At 38.7% G+C, this 13610-nt stretch overlaps 1 protein-coding gene across 1 annotated transcript in view; it reads right to left on the bottom strand.

Annotated features, from left to right (window-relative positions):
* Positions 1-1098, bottom strand: part of RAB27B (RAB27B, member RAS oncogene family) — a 584254-nt gene extending 583156 nt beyond the window's left edge. Inside the window, exon 1 of the mRNA XM_053701127.1 lies at positions 1069-1098. The gene's annotated coding sequence lies outside the window, so the exon portion shown is untranslated. The remainder of the gene's footprint in view (positions 1-1068) is intronic.
* Between the last annotated feature and the right edge of the window lie 12512 nt (positions 1099-13610).

The raw sequence follows: 13610 nt of genomic DNA, 5'->3' as shown, positions 1-13610 counted from the left end.
GAAAACAATAACGCTTTTCTCATAGTTTGGAATGTTTTTTATTGATGCTTCTAACACTACAGAAATCTCTTCTACACATTGCAACACTGTTGTTGATTTATATAACACAGAGGTTGTTGATGCCCTATATGTTAAACCAACTCTTGTTAAAATGTTCATAATTCAGGTTTTGTTGCAAGAAGGAAAATACAATTCTCTAGGTCATCAATGCAATTCAAAAACTTGATTGACATCCACCACAAATTTGTCAAATATTAATATAAACAATCATTTAATTCACTTTATCTAAGCCAGTATGCCCACAAATTCACCATTCCTGTATACTTACAATTAATGGTAAGCTGTTATTTAATTAATATATTTCAGTCAACAGGTTAAAAAAAAAAATGTTTCCAAAAATATTTATTAAAAAAAATAATTTGCTGGTTCCAGTGTTAATGGCAACATCATCTTGCCAAATACATATAAGATAAGCCTAACACTAAGAGAGTTTTCTGCTTCAATACAAATAAAATCAGTGGGTTTTAATTCTATTCTGCTTGTTTTACAAATCACAGACACTAAATGTCACAGCTGCTTGATGATGAGCAATGATTGCTTTTGGAAAACCTTTTCATTTATAGAGATTATGAAACTGCTACATATCTGCAACCTTATGTGTGAAGGAATACATCAGATTTTAGGAAATTGAAAGGATTTCAACAAAAGGGGGATACATTTAGCAAATAGACAATATTGTAAGACTTCTATTCAAATTACCACAGTCAGTGAGTCTAGAGTCTGCCACAACAAGGTGTATGTAAGGTGGAAAGGGTTAAGCACAGATCACATGATGAATATATGTATTCTAAATTATGTAACAGATAACAAGGCAGAGGCTGTAATCAGACACATATATACAACTGCAATTACAAGTTTTAAAGTCCTATAAGTTTAAGGCCTGATATAGCACATTACTGTAATCCAGCTCCAGTATAAATACAGTTTATTTTCCATGCAGAGCCATTCAAATCAACAACGCTTTGCAAGAAGCCCAAATGCAGTGCTAAATACAATGTTAGCATTTACCTCCGCCCTAGATGTGCTGTATCCTCTGATGGATGCCCTAGCCCATATCCCGGCTCACAGCACTGTTGCTTCCATTTGTCTCACTGCAACAGAATAGAAGACAAGGTATCAGGAAATGAGGCGCATCTGAGAGATGAGATCCCAGGCAGAGCAGGGGAAGCACAGTCAGACTGCAGGATACAGACCTAATGCTTTAGATACAGTCTCCAAATACAGCTCTTCCCTTCAATAACACTGAGCTCAGTAACAGTCACACGCTGCCTGCCAGGGAGGGCTCTCCGCAGGTCCTACACTCCGCCTGCTTAGTCTCTGACCTCAGCTATAATTGCTGCTGCTGCATCCTCTGCCAGCTCCAGAAAGGTTAATTGTCAGTCACTTCCTTATTTCTTAGAATATTGCAAATGCATTTATAAAGCGGCTCATTAGATCCATGTCAGTGTAAATGTTTACCTAGTATAGTACATGTAGATATAAATTATATATACACTAACAGTATATATATATATATATATATATATATATATATATATATATATACTGTGTGTGTATATATATATATATATATATATATATATATATATATATATATATATATATATATATATGTATATATATATATATATACAGGTGGCCCTCGTTTTACAACGGTTCAATTTACACCGTTTCAGAATAACAACCTTTTTTTCCAGTCATGTGACTGCTATTGAAAAGCATTGAGAAGCAGTGCATTTATTGAAATAGCCAGTAGGTGGAGCTGTCCGCTTGTGTTGCAGCAAAGCCAAGCAAGCTTAAATTAATCAGTGTAACCAGACCTGAGCTATCAAGCAGATTTCAAAGGAACAAGATCTTCCTGTCTATAACTCAGTCCAGATTGGAATGCATAGAAAGAACTGTTTGCAGAAAAATGCAAGTGAAGTCTGTGTTTTGTGATTATTTTATTAGGTTTAATTTCAAAGCTTTAAAAATAATGTATTAGGTGTTACTTATGACAATTTTGAGAGGGGCCTGGAACCTATCTCCCTCACTTCCCATTGACTTACATTATAAACTGGGTTTCAATTTACAACAGTTTCGATTTACAACCATTCCTTCTGGAACCTAACCCCGGCGTAAACTGAGGGCTACCTGTATATATATATATACACACACACACACACAAATATATATAGATATACACCAGTTTATAGATATTGTTATATAAATATAAGCTGTACACAGGGATAACTAGTACATGTTTAGACAAGTATATATATATATATATATATATATATATATATATTTATATTTATACATAATTGTAAATAATCTCACTTGATAGAATTATGTATGTGCAGATGAGTGAACTACATATATACTCACACTATAAAGTTATGTAGCTCTATATAGGTAAATATATACAAATTATCTTTAGAGATCACATTATTGGCTCATAAAAACAATGTTACTTGGTGCTCAGTTAGAAAAATAATATGCTACCCCAAGACTAAAGAATATAAATTCCCACATGAAGCTTACTCTTGCTATCCTTAGAGGTATATTAAAAGCTTGACCCTTGTGCTGAGCTGTTTTGGATTTTTTTAAATACTTAAAGGGACAGTATACACTCATTTTCATATAACTGCATGTAATTGACACTACTATAAAGAATAAGATGCACAGATACTGATATAAAAATCCAGTATAAAACTGTTTAAAAACTTACTTAGAAACTCTCAGTTTACCTCTGTTGAAAAGATAGCTGGAAAGCCCACTGCAAATGGGAAATAAGACACTCCCCCCTCCCCATTCTTTTGCATATGAAAAGACCCTTTACACAAACAGGAGCAAGCTGGAGAAGGTAGCTGACGGTATTCACATAAAACTTTGGGGCTTGGTTAGGAGTCTGAAAATCAGAGCAATGTTATTTAAAAATAAGCAAAACTATACATTTAAAACAAAAACAAACTTTATGGGCTATATAAATAGATCTTCTACAAAACATTTATGCAAAGAAAAAATGAGTGTATAATGGCCCTTTAAGCCCTACTGTGGGTTACTTTTTCAATGAAATACCCACACATATTACACATGCAGACCCAGTAGGTTCAAACTATAACTATATTATATGTATATACTCTCTCATGATGTGTAAGAAATCTACAACAAAATGTGTGTAGAAATATGTATTTTATTACAATTTTAATAAACAAGGTTAAAGATGTGTGTTTGTTTTCTGAAGTCTTTAGTCAAAAGAAGAAGGGGTTATCCTCATATAGATAGGAGTCTTTGGGTGTAGTTACTTAGCTTTGATCAGCACATAGCTGCTCCCCTGAGTATATACTCAAAAAAATGCACATTTATACAGGCCAAGTGCTCACTATTACCACAGTGATCACCTGGCTATTAAAACTTAGATAGTGCATTTATTTATATAGGAATCTCTGGGCAGCTCTAAGTCTTTTGATGTCCTATTTTAAGTGTCTAAATACCCTCATTAAAAGTATGTACATTTTTATTTTTAAATTGTGCTTACAATTTATACCCCCAAGACACACTCTGTTTGAAATAGCAGGCAGCTGCCTTTCAAATGGTCTTGAGAGTTTCTAGGACTTAACCTTTTCACGCCGTTATGCCGTTGTATTCCGTCACAACGGCACTGGGCTTTAAAGCCGTTATGACGGAATATAACGTCATAGCTAACGGCTGTCCTGAAGCCTTCTGCGCTTGCAGGATTTGATCGTGGTCTGGAGGGTGTTTCTAGCGCCATAGGGACGTCCCCCAGACCCAATCCCATAATTGAAATCTCGCGATCGTTTGCACAATCGCGTGATTTCAATTTGTCTACATCGGAAAGCTGTTCCGATGTAGACTTTTTAACCCGGTCACGAATGGGTTAAAGGGACATGAAACACAAACATTTTCTTTTATGATTAAACTAGAACATACAATGTTAACCAAAGTTCCAATTTACTTCCATGATCTAATTTGCTTAATTTTCCTGGTATCCTTTGTTGATAGAGCAGTAATGCACTACTTGGAGCTAGCTGGAAGCAAATGACAGGAGGCATATACGTGCAGCCAACAATCAGCCACTTCTGAGCCTACCTAGGAATACTTTTCAACACAGGATACAAAATAAACAAAACAAATTAGATAATAGAAATAAATTGAAAAGTTGTTTAAAATGGTGCTCTTTCTGAATGATGAAAGAAAAAATGTGGGTTTTATGTCTCCCTTAACCCATTAAAGACCAGTGCTGTACCCTGGTATAAAACTGTATACTGGCAAACTGTCTGCCAGTACCTAAGATGGGGGTGACCTGAAGGGGGTGAGGGAGGGAAGAGAGCTGTTTGAGAGGGATCAGTTAGGGATCACATTTGTTGGTGAAATGGTGGCATGAAATTTACCAAAATTGGCCTAAATCAATACTTTGGGTTGTCTACTAAAAAAATAATATGTAGGTTTGATAGGTAAATAAAAAAAATCAGATCTCTGGTTCATTTTCAAAATGTGCCCCTATTGTCCCAAAAATAGTTCAGTTATTATTAAAAAAAAAATAAAAAAAATATATATATAGCATATTATTTTTTTTAAATAACTTCAAGAAGCAGTTATAAGGGGTTAAAGTTGGTGGGTGTGATGTCTGAAAAGTGCCTTTAAATTGCAGTTTATGGGTACTGTGTGTTTTCTCTATAAATATATATATATACACATATAAACACACAAAAAATATGTATATATTCATATACATAAAGTATATATTTCAATTTGTTGCCCATTGCTGCATGATTTACCCCCTTTGCTGCGCTAGAGAACGGCATGAGAATGAGGCTCCTATTGGAGCCTATTAAAGCACGCTCTCGTGAGCGCAACGCTTCTGTGTACCTTACTTGTAATACCAGAGCACATTTGCGTGCGCTGGTATTACTAAGTGGAGCGCAAATATCGCCCTCGCAAAAGCAAAAGGCCCTTAGTGTGGCAACTAGATTTAAATATAGATATAATCAAGTTTGTAAATTTCCTATGATTTTTATTTCTTTTTAATTTTATTGCTCCACAGATTGAGAAACAGTTTATTGTAAAGTGAAAATATTTAAAACATACATATGTTGGTGATAAACAAAAAAGTGTTGGCTCTTCTTGCCATATGTTTAGTATCTTCATTTAATGTATTCTTATGCTGTATTCTGTTTTTAATAACATCTTAGGGAAAGTTCTGAATAGCGAGCATTTTATTTTACTGTTCTAGCAGGGGCATTTTATATTCTTGAGAACATTTCTATGCTTTAATACATCTGCGCAAAACTGAACTGGGGATAAATCACTACTAGGTAATATATTGCCTTAAAAATGAGAATGTTATCTAGAGAATAAAAAAAGGAAAATATCAATATTTTCCTGGGGAAATATACTGCACATTTAATAGGCAGATTTTGATTCATGTAATTCATAATGGAAGAAAACTAAATGAAGCAAGTTAATACTCTTAATTGCTGATGCATTTAAAAACATATACAGAAGACAAAGTAAAAAAAAGTCCTGAACATGGTTGAAATAAACAATTTAAATACATAAACAGTAGTTTCAAAAGAAAATATTGGTAGTACAATTAATTGCTAATTACATGTATGCGAGTAGTTGCCTGATACATAATCATTCAGTATCTATCAAATACACATTTGAATGCCATTTATCCAAGTATCAGCATTCTAGATGTTCATTCTATATTTTTAAAATATTCCCTGGATGCAAAACAATAAAACTTGGCAGAGGAGATATTGCAGAAAGATAAACATCTATTGACAAATGGCTTTATTCCAACAGTGCAAAATCTGTTCACTGTACCTGAAATCAATACCCTTGCAGTAGTGATTTTTGGGAGCAGATGGTTTAATATTTGGAAACACATATCAGAACTTAAATGGACAGTCTACCTAAATGTTTATATTGTTTAAAAAGATAGATAATCTCTTTATTACCCATTCTCCAGTTTTGCGTAACCAACACTGTTTTGTTAATATACTTTCTTTCATGTAATTGGCAAGAGTCCATGAGCTAGTGACGTATGGGATATACAATCCTACCAGGAGGGGCAAAGTTTCCCAAACCTCAAATTGCCTATAAATACACCCCTCACCACACCCACAATTCAGTTTTACAAACTTTGCCTCCTATGGAGGTGGTGAAGTAAGTTTGTGCTAAGATTTCTACGTTGACATGCACTTCTCAGCATTTTGAAGCCCGATTCCTCTCAGAGTACAGCGAATGTCAGAGGGACGTGGAGAGTATTACCTATTGAATGCAGTGATTTCCCTAACGGGGGTCTATTTAATAAGTTCTCTGTTATCGGTTGTAGAGATTCATCTCCTACCTCCCTTTTCAGATCGACAATATACTCTCATATACCATTATCTCTACTGATAACTGTTTCAGTACTGGTTTGGCTATCTGCTATATGTGGATGGGTGTCTTTGGTAAGTATGTTTTATTTTCTTAAGACGCCTCAGCTTTATGCATTTATATAAAGTTCTAAATATATGTATTGTACTTATATTTGCCATGAGTCAGGTTCATGTATTTCCTTTTGCAGATTGTCAGTTTCATATTTGGGAAGTTAATATTGAGAAATATTTTTCTTACCTGGGGTTTAGTCTTTTTTTTCAATTGACTACTTGTTTTAATTTGCGGGCTGCCTTAGGCTTGCGGGTGCGCTAAATGCTACACTTTATTGCATCTTTTTTGGCGCGATAATTTTTTGGCGCGAAAAAGCACATCCGTTGTCGCAAGTTCGTCATTTCCGGTGTCATAGTTGACGCAGAGGTTTCACACAGGGTTGCGTTGTTAGTGACGCGAGTGTGTCATTTCCGGACATGGTTGGCGCCAAAAAATTTTCTAGTTACGTTGTGCGTCATACTTGGCGCCAAACTTTTTTCATTATTTATTGCCCCATTGCTTTTGCCTTTTGCTTTTTTCTATGTCAGAGGGCTATGCTATTTGCATTTTCTCCCATTCCTGAAACTGTCATATAAGGAAATTGATAATTTTGCTTTATATGTTGTTTTTTCTTTTACATTCTGCAAGATGTCTCAACCTGATCCTGCCTCAGAAGTATCTGCTGGAACTTTGCTGCCTGACATTGGTTCTACCAAAGATAAGTGCATTTGTTGTAAGATTGTGGAGATTATATCTCCTAATGTCATTTGTATTAGTTGTCATGATAAACTTTTACATGCAGATAGAGTGTCCATCAGTAATAGTACATTGCCGGTTGCAGTTCCTTCAACTTCTAATGTACATGATATACCTGTGAATTTTAAAGAATTCGTTACTGATTCTATTTAGAAGGCTTTGTCTGCATTTCCACCTTCTAATAAGCGTAAGAGGTCTTTTAAAACTTCTCATAAAGTTGATGAAATTTCAAATGACCGACAACATAATTAATTATCCACTTCTGATGAGGATCTATCTGATTCAGAAGATTCTTCCTCAGACATTGACACTGACAAATCTACTTATTTATTTAAAATAGAGTATATGCGTTCTTTGTTAAAAGAAGTGTTAATTACTTTAGATATTGAGGAAGCTAGTCCTCTTGATATTAAAACCAGTAAATGTTTAAATGCTGTTTTTAAACCTACTGTGGTTATTTTGAATCGTTATGTAAGAGTACCAACTTTCAAGATGGTAACTATAAGCACTATTCTGCCTTTTGTTCAGCAAGGACATTATATGTTTACAATAGACTTGCAGGATGCTTACCTTCATATTCCAATTCATCCAGAACATTATCAGTTCCTGAGATTGTCTTTTCTAGAAAAGCATTACCAATTTGTTGCTCTTCCATTTGGCCTAGCAACAGCTCCAAGAATCTTTTCAAAGGTTCTGGGTGCCCTACTCTCTGTAATCAGAGAACAGGGTATTGCGGTGTTTCCTTATTTGGACGATATCTTGGTACTAGCTCAGTCTTTACGTTCTGCAGAATCTCACACGAATCAACTTGTGTTGTTTCTTCAAAAAACATGGTTGGAGGATCAATTTACCAAAAAGTTTTTTGATTCCTCAGACAAGGGTCACCTTTTTAGGTTTCCAGATAGATTCAGTGTCCATGACTCTGTCTCTAACAGACAAGAGATGTTTGAAATTGATTGCAGCATGTCGGCACCTTCAGTCTCAGTTATTCCCTTCAGTGGCTTTGTGCATGGAAGTTTTAGGCCTCATGACTGCAGCATCGGACGCGATTCCTTTTGCTCGTTTTCACATGAGACCTCTCCAGCTTTGCATGCTGAATCAATGGTGCCGGGATTATACAAAGATATCTCAATTAATATCCTTAAATCCCAATGTTCGACACTCTCTGACGTGGTGGTTAAAGCACCAGCGTTTAGTTCAAGGGGCCTCTTTTGTTCGGCCAACCTAGACTGTGATCACAACAGATGCGAGTCTTTCAGGTTGGGGAGCTGTCTGGGGATCTCTGACAGCACAAGGAGTTTGGAAATCTCAAGAGGCGAGATTAGCAATCAATATTTTAGAACTCCGTGCAATTCTCAGAGCTCTTCAGTTTTGGCCTCTGTTGAAGAGAGAACCATTCATTTGTTTTCAGACAGACAATATCACAACGGTGGCATATGTCAATCATCAGGGTGGGACTCACAGTACCCAAGCTATGAAAGAAGTATCTCAGATACTTGTTTGGGCAGAATCCAGCTCTTGTCTAATTTCTGCAGTTTATATCCCAGGTGTAGACAATTGGGAGGCGGATTATCTCAGCCGTCAGACTTTACATCCAGGAGAGTGGTCTCTCCATCCGGATGTGTTTTCTCAGATTGTTCAGATATGGGGTCTTCCAGAAATAGATCTGATGGCCTCTCATCTAAACAAGAAACTTCCCAGATACCTGTCCAGGTCCAGGGATTCTCAGGCGGAACCAGTGGATGCGGTGACACTTCCTTAATGTTATCAACCTGCTTATATCTTCCCGCCTATAGTTCTTTTTCCGAGAGTGATCTCCAAGATCATCATGGAACAATCGTTTGTGTTGCTGGTGGCTCCAGCATGGCCCCACAGGTTTTGGTATGCGGATCTTGTTCAGATGTCCAGTTGCCAACCTTGGCCTCTTCCGTTAAGGCCGGACCTACTGTCTCAAGGTCCGTTTTTCCATCAGGATCTCAAATCATTAAATTTGAAGGTATGGAAATTGAATGCTTAGTATTAAGTCATAGAGGTTTCTCTGACTCAGTAATTAATACTATGTTACAAGCTCGTAAATCTGTCTCTAGGAAGATTTATTATCGAGTTTGGAAGATTTACATTTCATGGTGTTCTTCTCATAAATTCTCTTGGCATTCTTTTACAGTTTCTCCAGGATGGTTTGGATAGGCTTTTGTCTGCAAGTTCCTTGAAGGGACAAATCTCTACTCTCTCTGTTTTATTTCACAGAAAGATTGCTAATTTTCATGATATTCACTGTTTTGTACAGGCTTTAGTTCATATTAAGCCCATCATTAAATCAATTTCTCCTCCTTGGAGTCTTAATTTGGTTTAGAAGGCGTTACAGGCTCCTCCGTTTGAGCCTATGCACTCTTTGGGCATTAAACTACTTTCCTGGAAAGTGTTGTTCCTTTTGGCCATCTCTTCTGCTAAAAGAGTTTCTGAGCTATCTGCTCTTTCTTGTGAATCTCCTTTTCTGATTTTTCATAAGGATAAGGCGGTTTTGCGGACTTCATTTGAATTTTTACCTAAGGTTGTGAATTCTAACAACATTAGTAGAGAAATTGTTGTCCCTTCCTTGTGTCCTAATCCTAAGAATCCTTTGGAAAGATCCTTAGATTCTTTGGATGTGGTAAGAGCTTTGAAATATTATGTTGAAGCTACTAAAGATTTCAGGAAGACTTCTAGTCTATTTGTTATATTTTCTGGTCCTAGGAAAGGTCAGAAGGCCTCTGCTATTTCCTTGGCTTCTTGGTTAAAGCTTTTGATTCATCAAGCTTATTTGGAGTCGGGTCAAGCCCCGCCTCAGAGAATTACAGCTCATTCTACTAGATCAGTCTCCACTTTGTGGGCTTTTAAGAATGAAACTTCAGTTGATCAGATTTGCAAAGCAACGACTTGATCCTCTTTGCATATATTTACTAAATTCTACCGTTTTGATGTATTTGCTTCTTCTGAAGCAGTTTTTGGTAGAAAAGTTCTTCAGGCAGCTGTTTCAGTTTGATTCTTCTGCTGATGTTTTAAGTTTTTCTTTTCTTCATGAGAATAACTTATATTTTGGGTTGTGGATTAATTTTTCAGCATATGGCTGTTGTTTATTTTTATCCCTCCCTCTCTAGTGACTCTTGCGTGGAGTTCCACATCTTGGGTATTTGATATCCCATACGTCACTAGCTCATGGACTCTTGCCAATTACATGAAAGAAAACATAATTTATGTAAGAACTTACCTGATAAATTCATTTCTTTCATATTGGCAAGAGTCCATGAGGCCCACCCTTTTTTATGGTGGTTATGATTTTTTTGTATAAAGCACAATTATTCCAAATTTCTTTGTTGATGCTTTTTACTCCTTTCTTTATCACCCCACTACTTGGCTATTCGTTAAACTGAATTGTGGGTGTGGTGAGGGGTATATGTAAAGACATTTTGAGGTTTGGGAAACTTTGCCCCTCCTGGTAGGATTGTATATCCCATACGTCACTAGCTCATGGACTCTTGCCAATATGAAAGAAATGAATTTATCAGGTAAGTTCTTACATAAATTATGTTTTTTACCTCTGTGTTTACCTGTATCTACGCCTCTGCAGATTGCCCCCCTATCTCAGGGCTATTAACAAACTTGCATTTTAACCAATTAGTACTGCTTCATAAATAACTCCACTGGATTGAGCACAATGTTATCTATATGGCACATGTGGACTAGCACTGTCTGGCTGTGAAAAGCTGATACAATGCACTGAGATAAGAGGCGGCCTGCAGGGGCTTAGAAACAGGCAGACATTTAAAGGTTATAAAGTATATTAATATAGCAATGTTGGTTGTGCAAAGCTTGAGAATGGGTAGTAAAGGTGTTATCTATCTTTTTAAACAATAAAAAAAAATATCAAGTTCACTGTCCTTGTAAAGGAAAACAGAGCCTTTAGAATAGAGGTGGGGAACCTTTTTTGAGAAAGTGTGCCCAAAGTGGTGATAATCTAAAACATGCATTTGGTCATTTGTAACTGCTAATTATCACTCCCTGGGGACCAAGCAAAATGGGATGTTGGTTGGCTAGTGCAGGGGGTTGGGGTCTGTGCAGAATTACAATACATCTTTATGAGCTTTGAGAGCCCTAAGTGCAGGGGTGGGAAATTCATTTTTCCAAGGGGCCACATGAGAAACTGTGATGGTAGTGGGGGGCCGAACCAATAGGCTGAACTTAAGTCTGTTCAATATTAATTTTATCGCTTTTTAAAAAGCAGTAAATTATATGGTTTTGATTAGCTGAATACGTTACTATAACTATAGGGTTATGAAAATGTGGATTAGGTCAAATAGAGCAGTAACAAAATAGAAGAAACACAAATCATTATCACTGTCACTATTTAATTTTATTTTTAACACAACATACTTTTAACCTAAATATGTTTATGTTTTGTAGTATTGTAAAGACCAGCAATTAATTAACTTTATAAAAAAAAAAAAAAAAAAAAGTGCTTTTGATGTTTTCAGTGCATTTTTCTTGTTCAGTAAGAAAAATCCAGTCTTGGGCTTGAACAAGTGCACTGAAGTCTGGTTGAATATCTGAGGTGGATAAGGACAGCTGACAGGTGATCATCAGTAAGAGAGGATCTGGATTTGTTGAACTTCATCACTGAAAATGTTTGTTCACATATGTATGTAGATCCGAAGAGAGCTAACATCCTCTGAGCACGCCTCCTCGTGTGTTGAAAGTTCTCCTCTTTGAGAGAAGAGTGAGAGCCCTGGAGGAGTGACTACGACATAGGCATATGACCCTATCGTAGGTCTAGAGGAGGAACAGTTAGGAGAATGGTAGGAGGGGCCGGAGAGGGGGTATTTAAGGAGGAGGCGTGTCCTGGAAAGAGCGCCAAAGGTTCAGTTAGCAAGGTCCGTGGGGGATGAAGCAGGGGCATCAACTGGGTGAGGGACCAGCTAAATACGATGGGCATAGTGCCACCTGACGTGGAGCCGGTCGGTCGGGGCAGGACAGCGAGGCCTGGAGGGAGGCCAGCCAGGAGGGCCAGGCCTCCGGTGCGACTTAGCCCGGACATAGCGGGCGGACCCAGGACCAGGGGGTCGAGCCTGAGAGGAGGCAGGAGATCGTCGCTGGGGGCAAAGAGTGCCGCGGGAGCTGTGACGCCACAGAGGCAAGGAGCAGTGGTGGACACGGGAGCGGAGCGGGTTGTCGGAAGCCGGAGAGAGGATGTCACTGCCCGTCGGTCGGACGGCAGAGGAAGGAGGGCCAGAGTGGCGGTTGCAGGTAAGGGGTGCCAGGAGTGTGGCGGTAGCAGGAGTGGTTTGGTGGTGCGCAGGGGACATGGCAGCTGATCGGGAGTAGCACATGGGGGAAGAGGGGAGAGACGGGGTAGGAGGTAGAGCACTGGGGGAGGCAATATGTACGGGGTTTTCAGGGATGGGAGAGGTACTGCTTGGTGGGATGGCGTGCAGGGATAAGCACGTGGGGTACTCATGGAGGATGAGAAGTTAGGTTGTTAAGTGACAAGGTGCTGAAGAAATAAAGGGAGGAGGTTAGGCGGTGGGTGGGATAGTTGCGAGGCAAGCAGTTTAGAGGGTATACCGGGGGATCAGAATAAAAAATAAAAATAAAAAAAAAGAAATAAGAAGGTAGAGCCTTGGGGGGGGGGCAGGGTGGTCACAATGGGGTGTAACATTAGCGAATGGGCAGGGGTAGGTTAGGAGAAAGGTAGTCAGGTGGGTAATTTTAGGAGGGGTATTAGGTAGCCTGCTGGGGGGGCAAGCAGGTGGATATAAAAAAAAAAAAAAAAAAGGGGATTAATGAAAATGTGAAGTATATGAAGGAGGGTGTGGTTTCTGCAAGTGTTCTGGCGATATGGTTCGTGTCCCTTCCCCGCCCTTCCCCCTTCTCCCCCCCCCTCTCTGCCCCCCCTTTCTCCCCCCCCTTTCTCCCCCCCCCTTCTCCCCCCTCTATTCCCTCTCTTTTTAGTCCCCTAATCAGGGTAGGGGGTAACTCAGGGTGGTAGGAGGTGGGGGGGGTATGTTTTTTGGGATAGCATGGTGTTAATAGCTGTTGTTCTGTTGCACCCCCCCTCCCCCACACACACAACACAGGAGACAGTAGACCTTCAGGCAGAAGCGGGGACGGCGGACCTGCGGGGGTCGCCTCTACAGGAGCCAGATTACAATGAGGCTGATATGGATACCATTTTCTTGGAGGACGCATACAATGAGTTTGAGGAGGAGCAGCAGGGTGGCACAGATGCTGGAGCAGGGATGGCGGACCAGGTAGGCGACATGAGTGTATTGGCTCAATTGTTGCAAATTGTGTCACCTGGTGCCGCTAGTGGGGAGAGAGATGGGAGAGGGCCTAGCCAG

This window comes from Bombina bombina, chromosome 2 (genome assembly GCF_027579735.1).
Source record: "Bombina bombina isolate aBomBom1 chromosome 2, aBomBom1.pri, whole genome shotgun sequence".
NCBI classification, from domain to species: Eukaryota; Metazoa; Chordata; class Amphibia; order Anura; family Bombinatoridae; genus Bombina; species Bombina bombina.
This window is presented reverse-complemented; position numbering and strand designations above follow the sequence as displayed.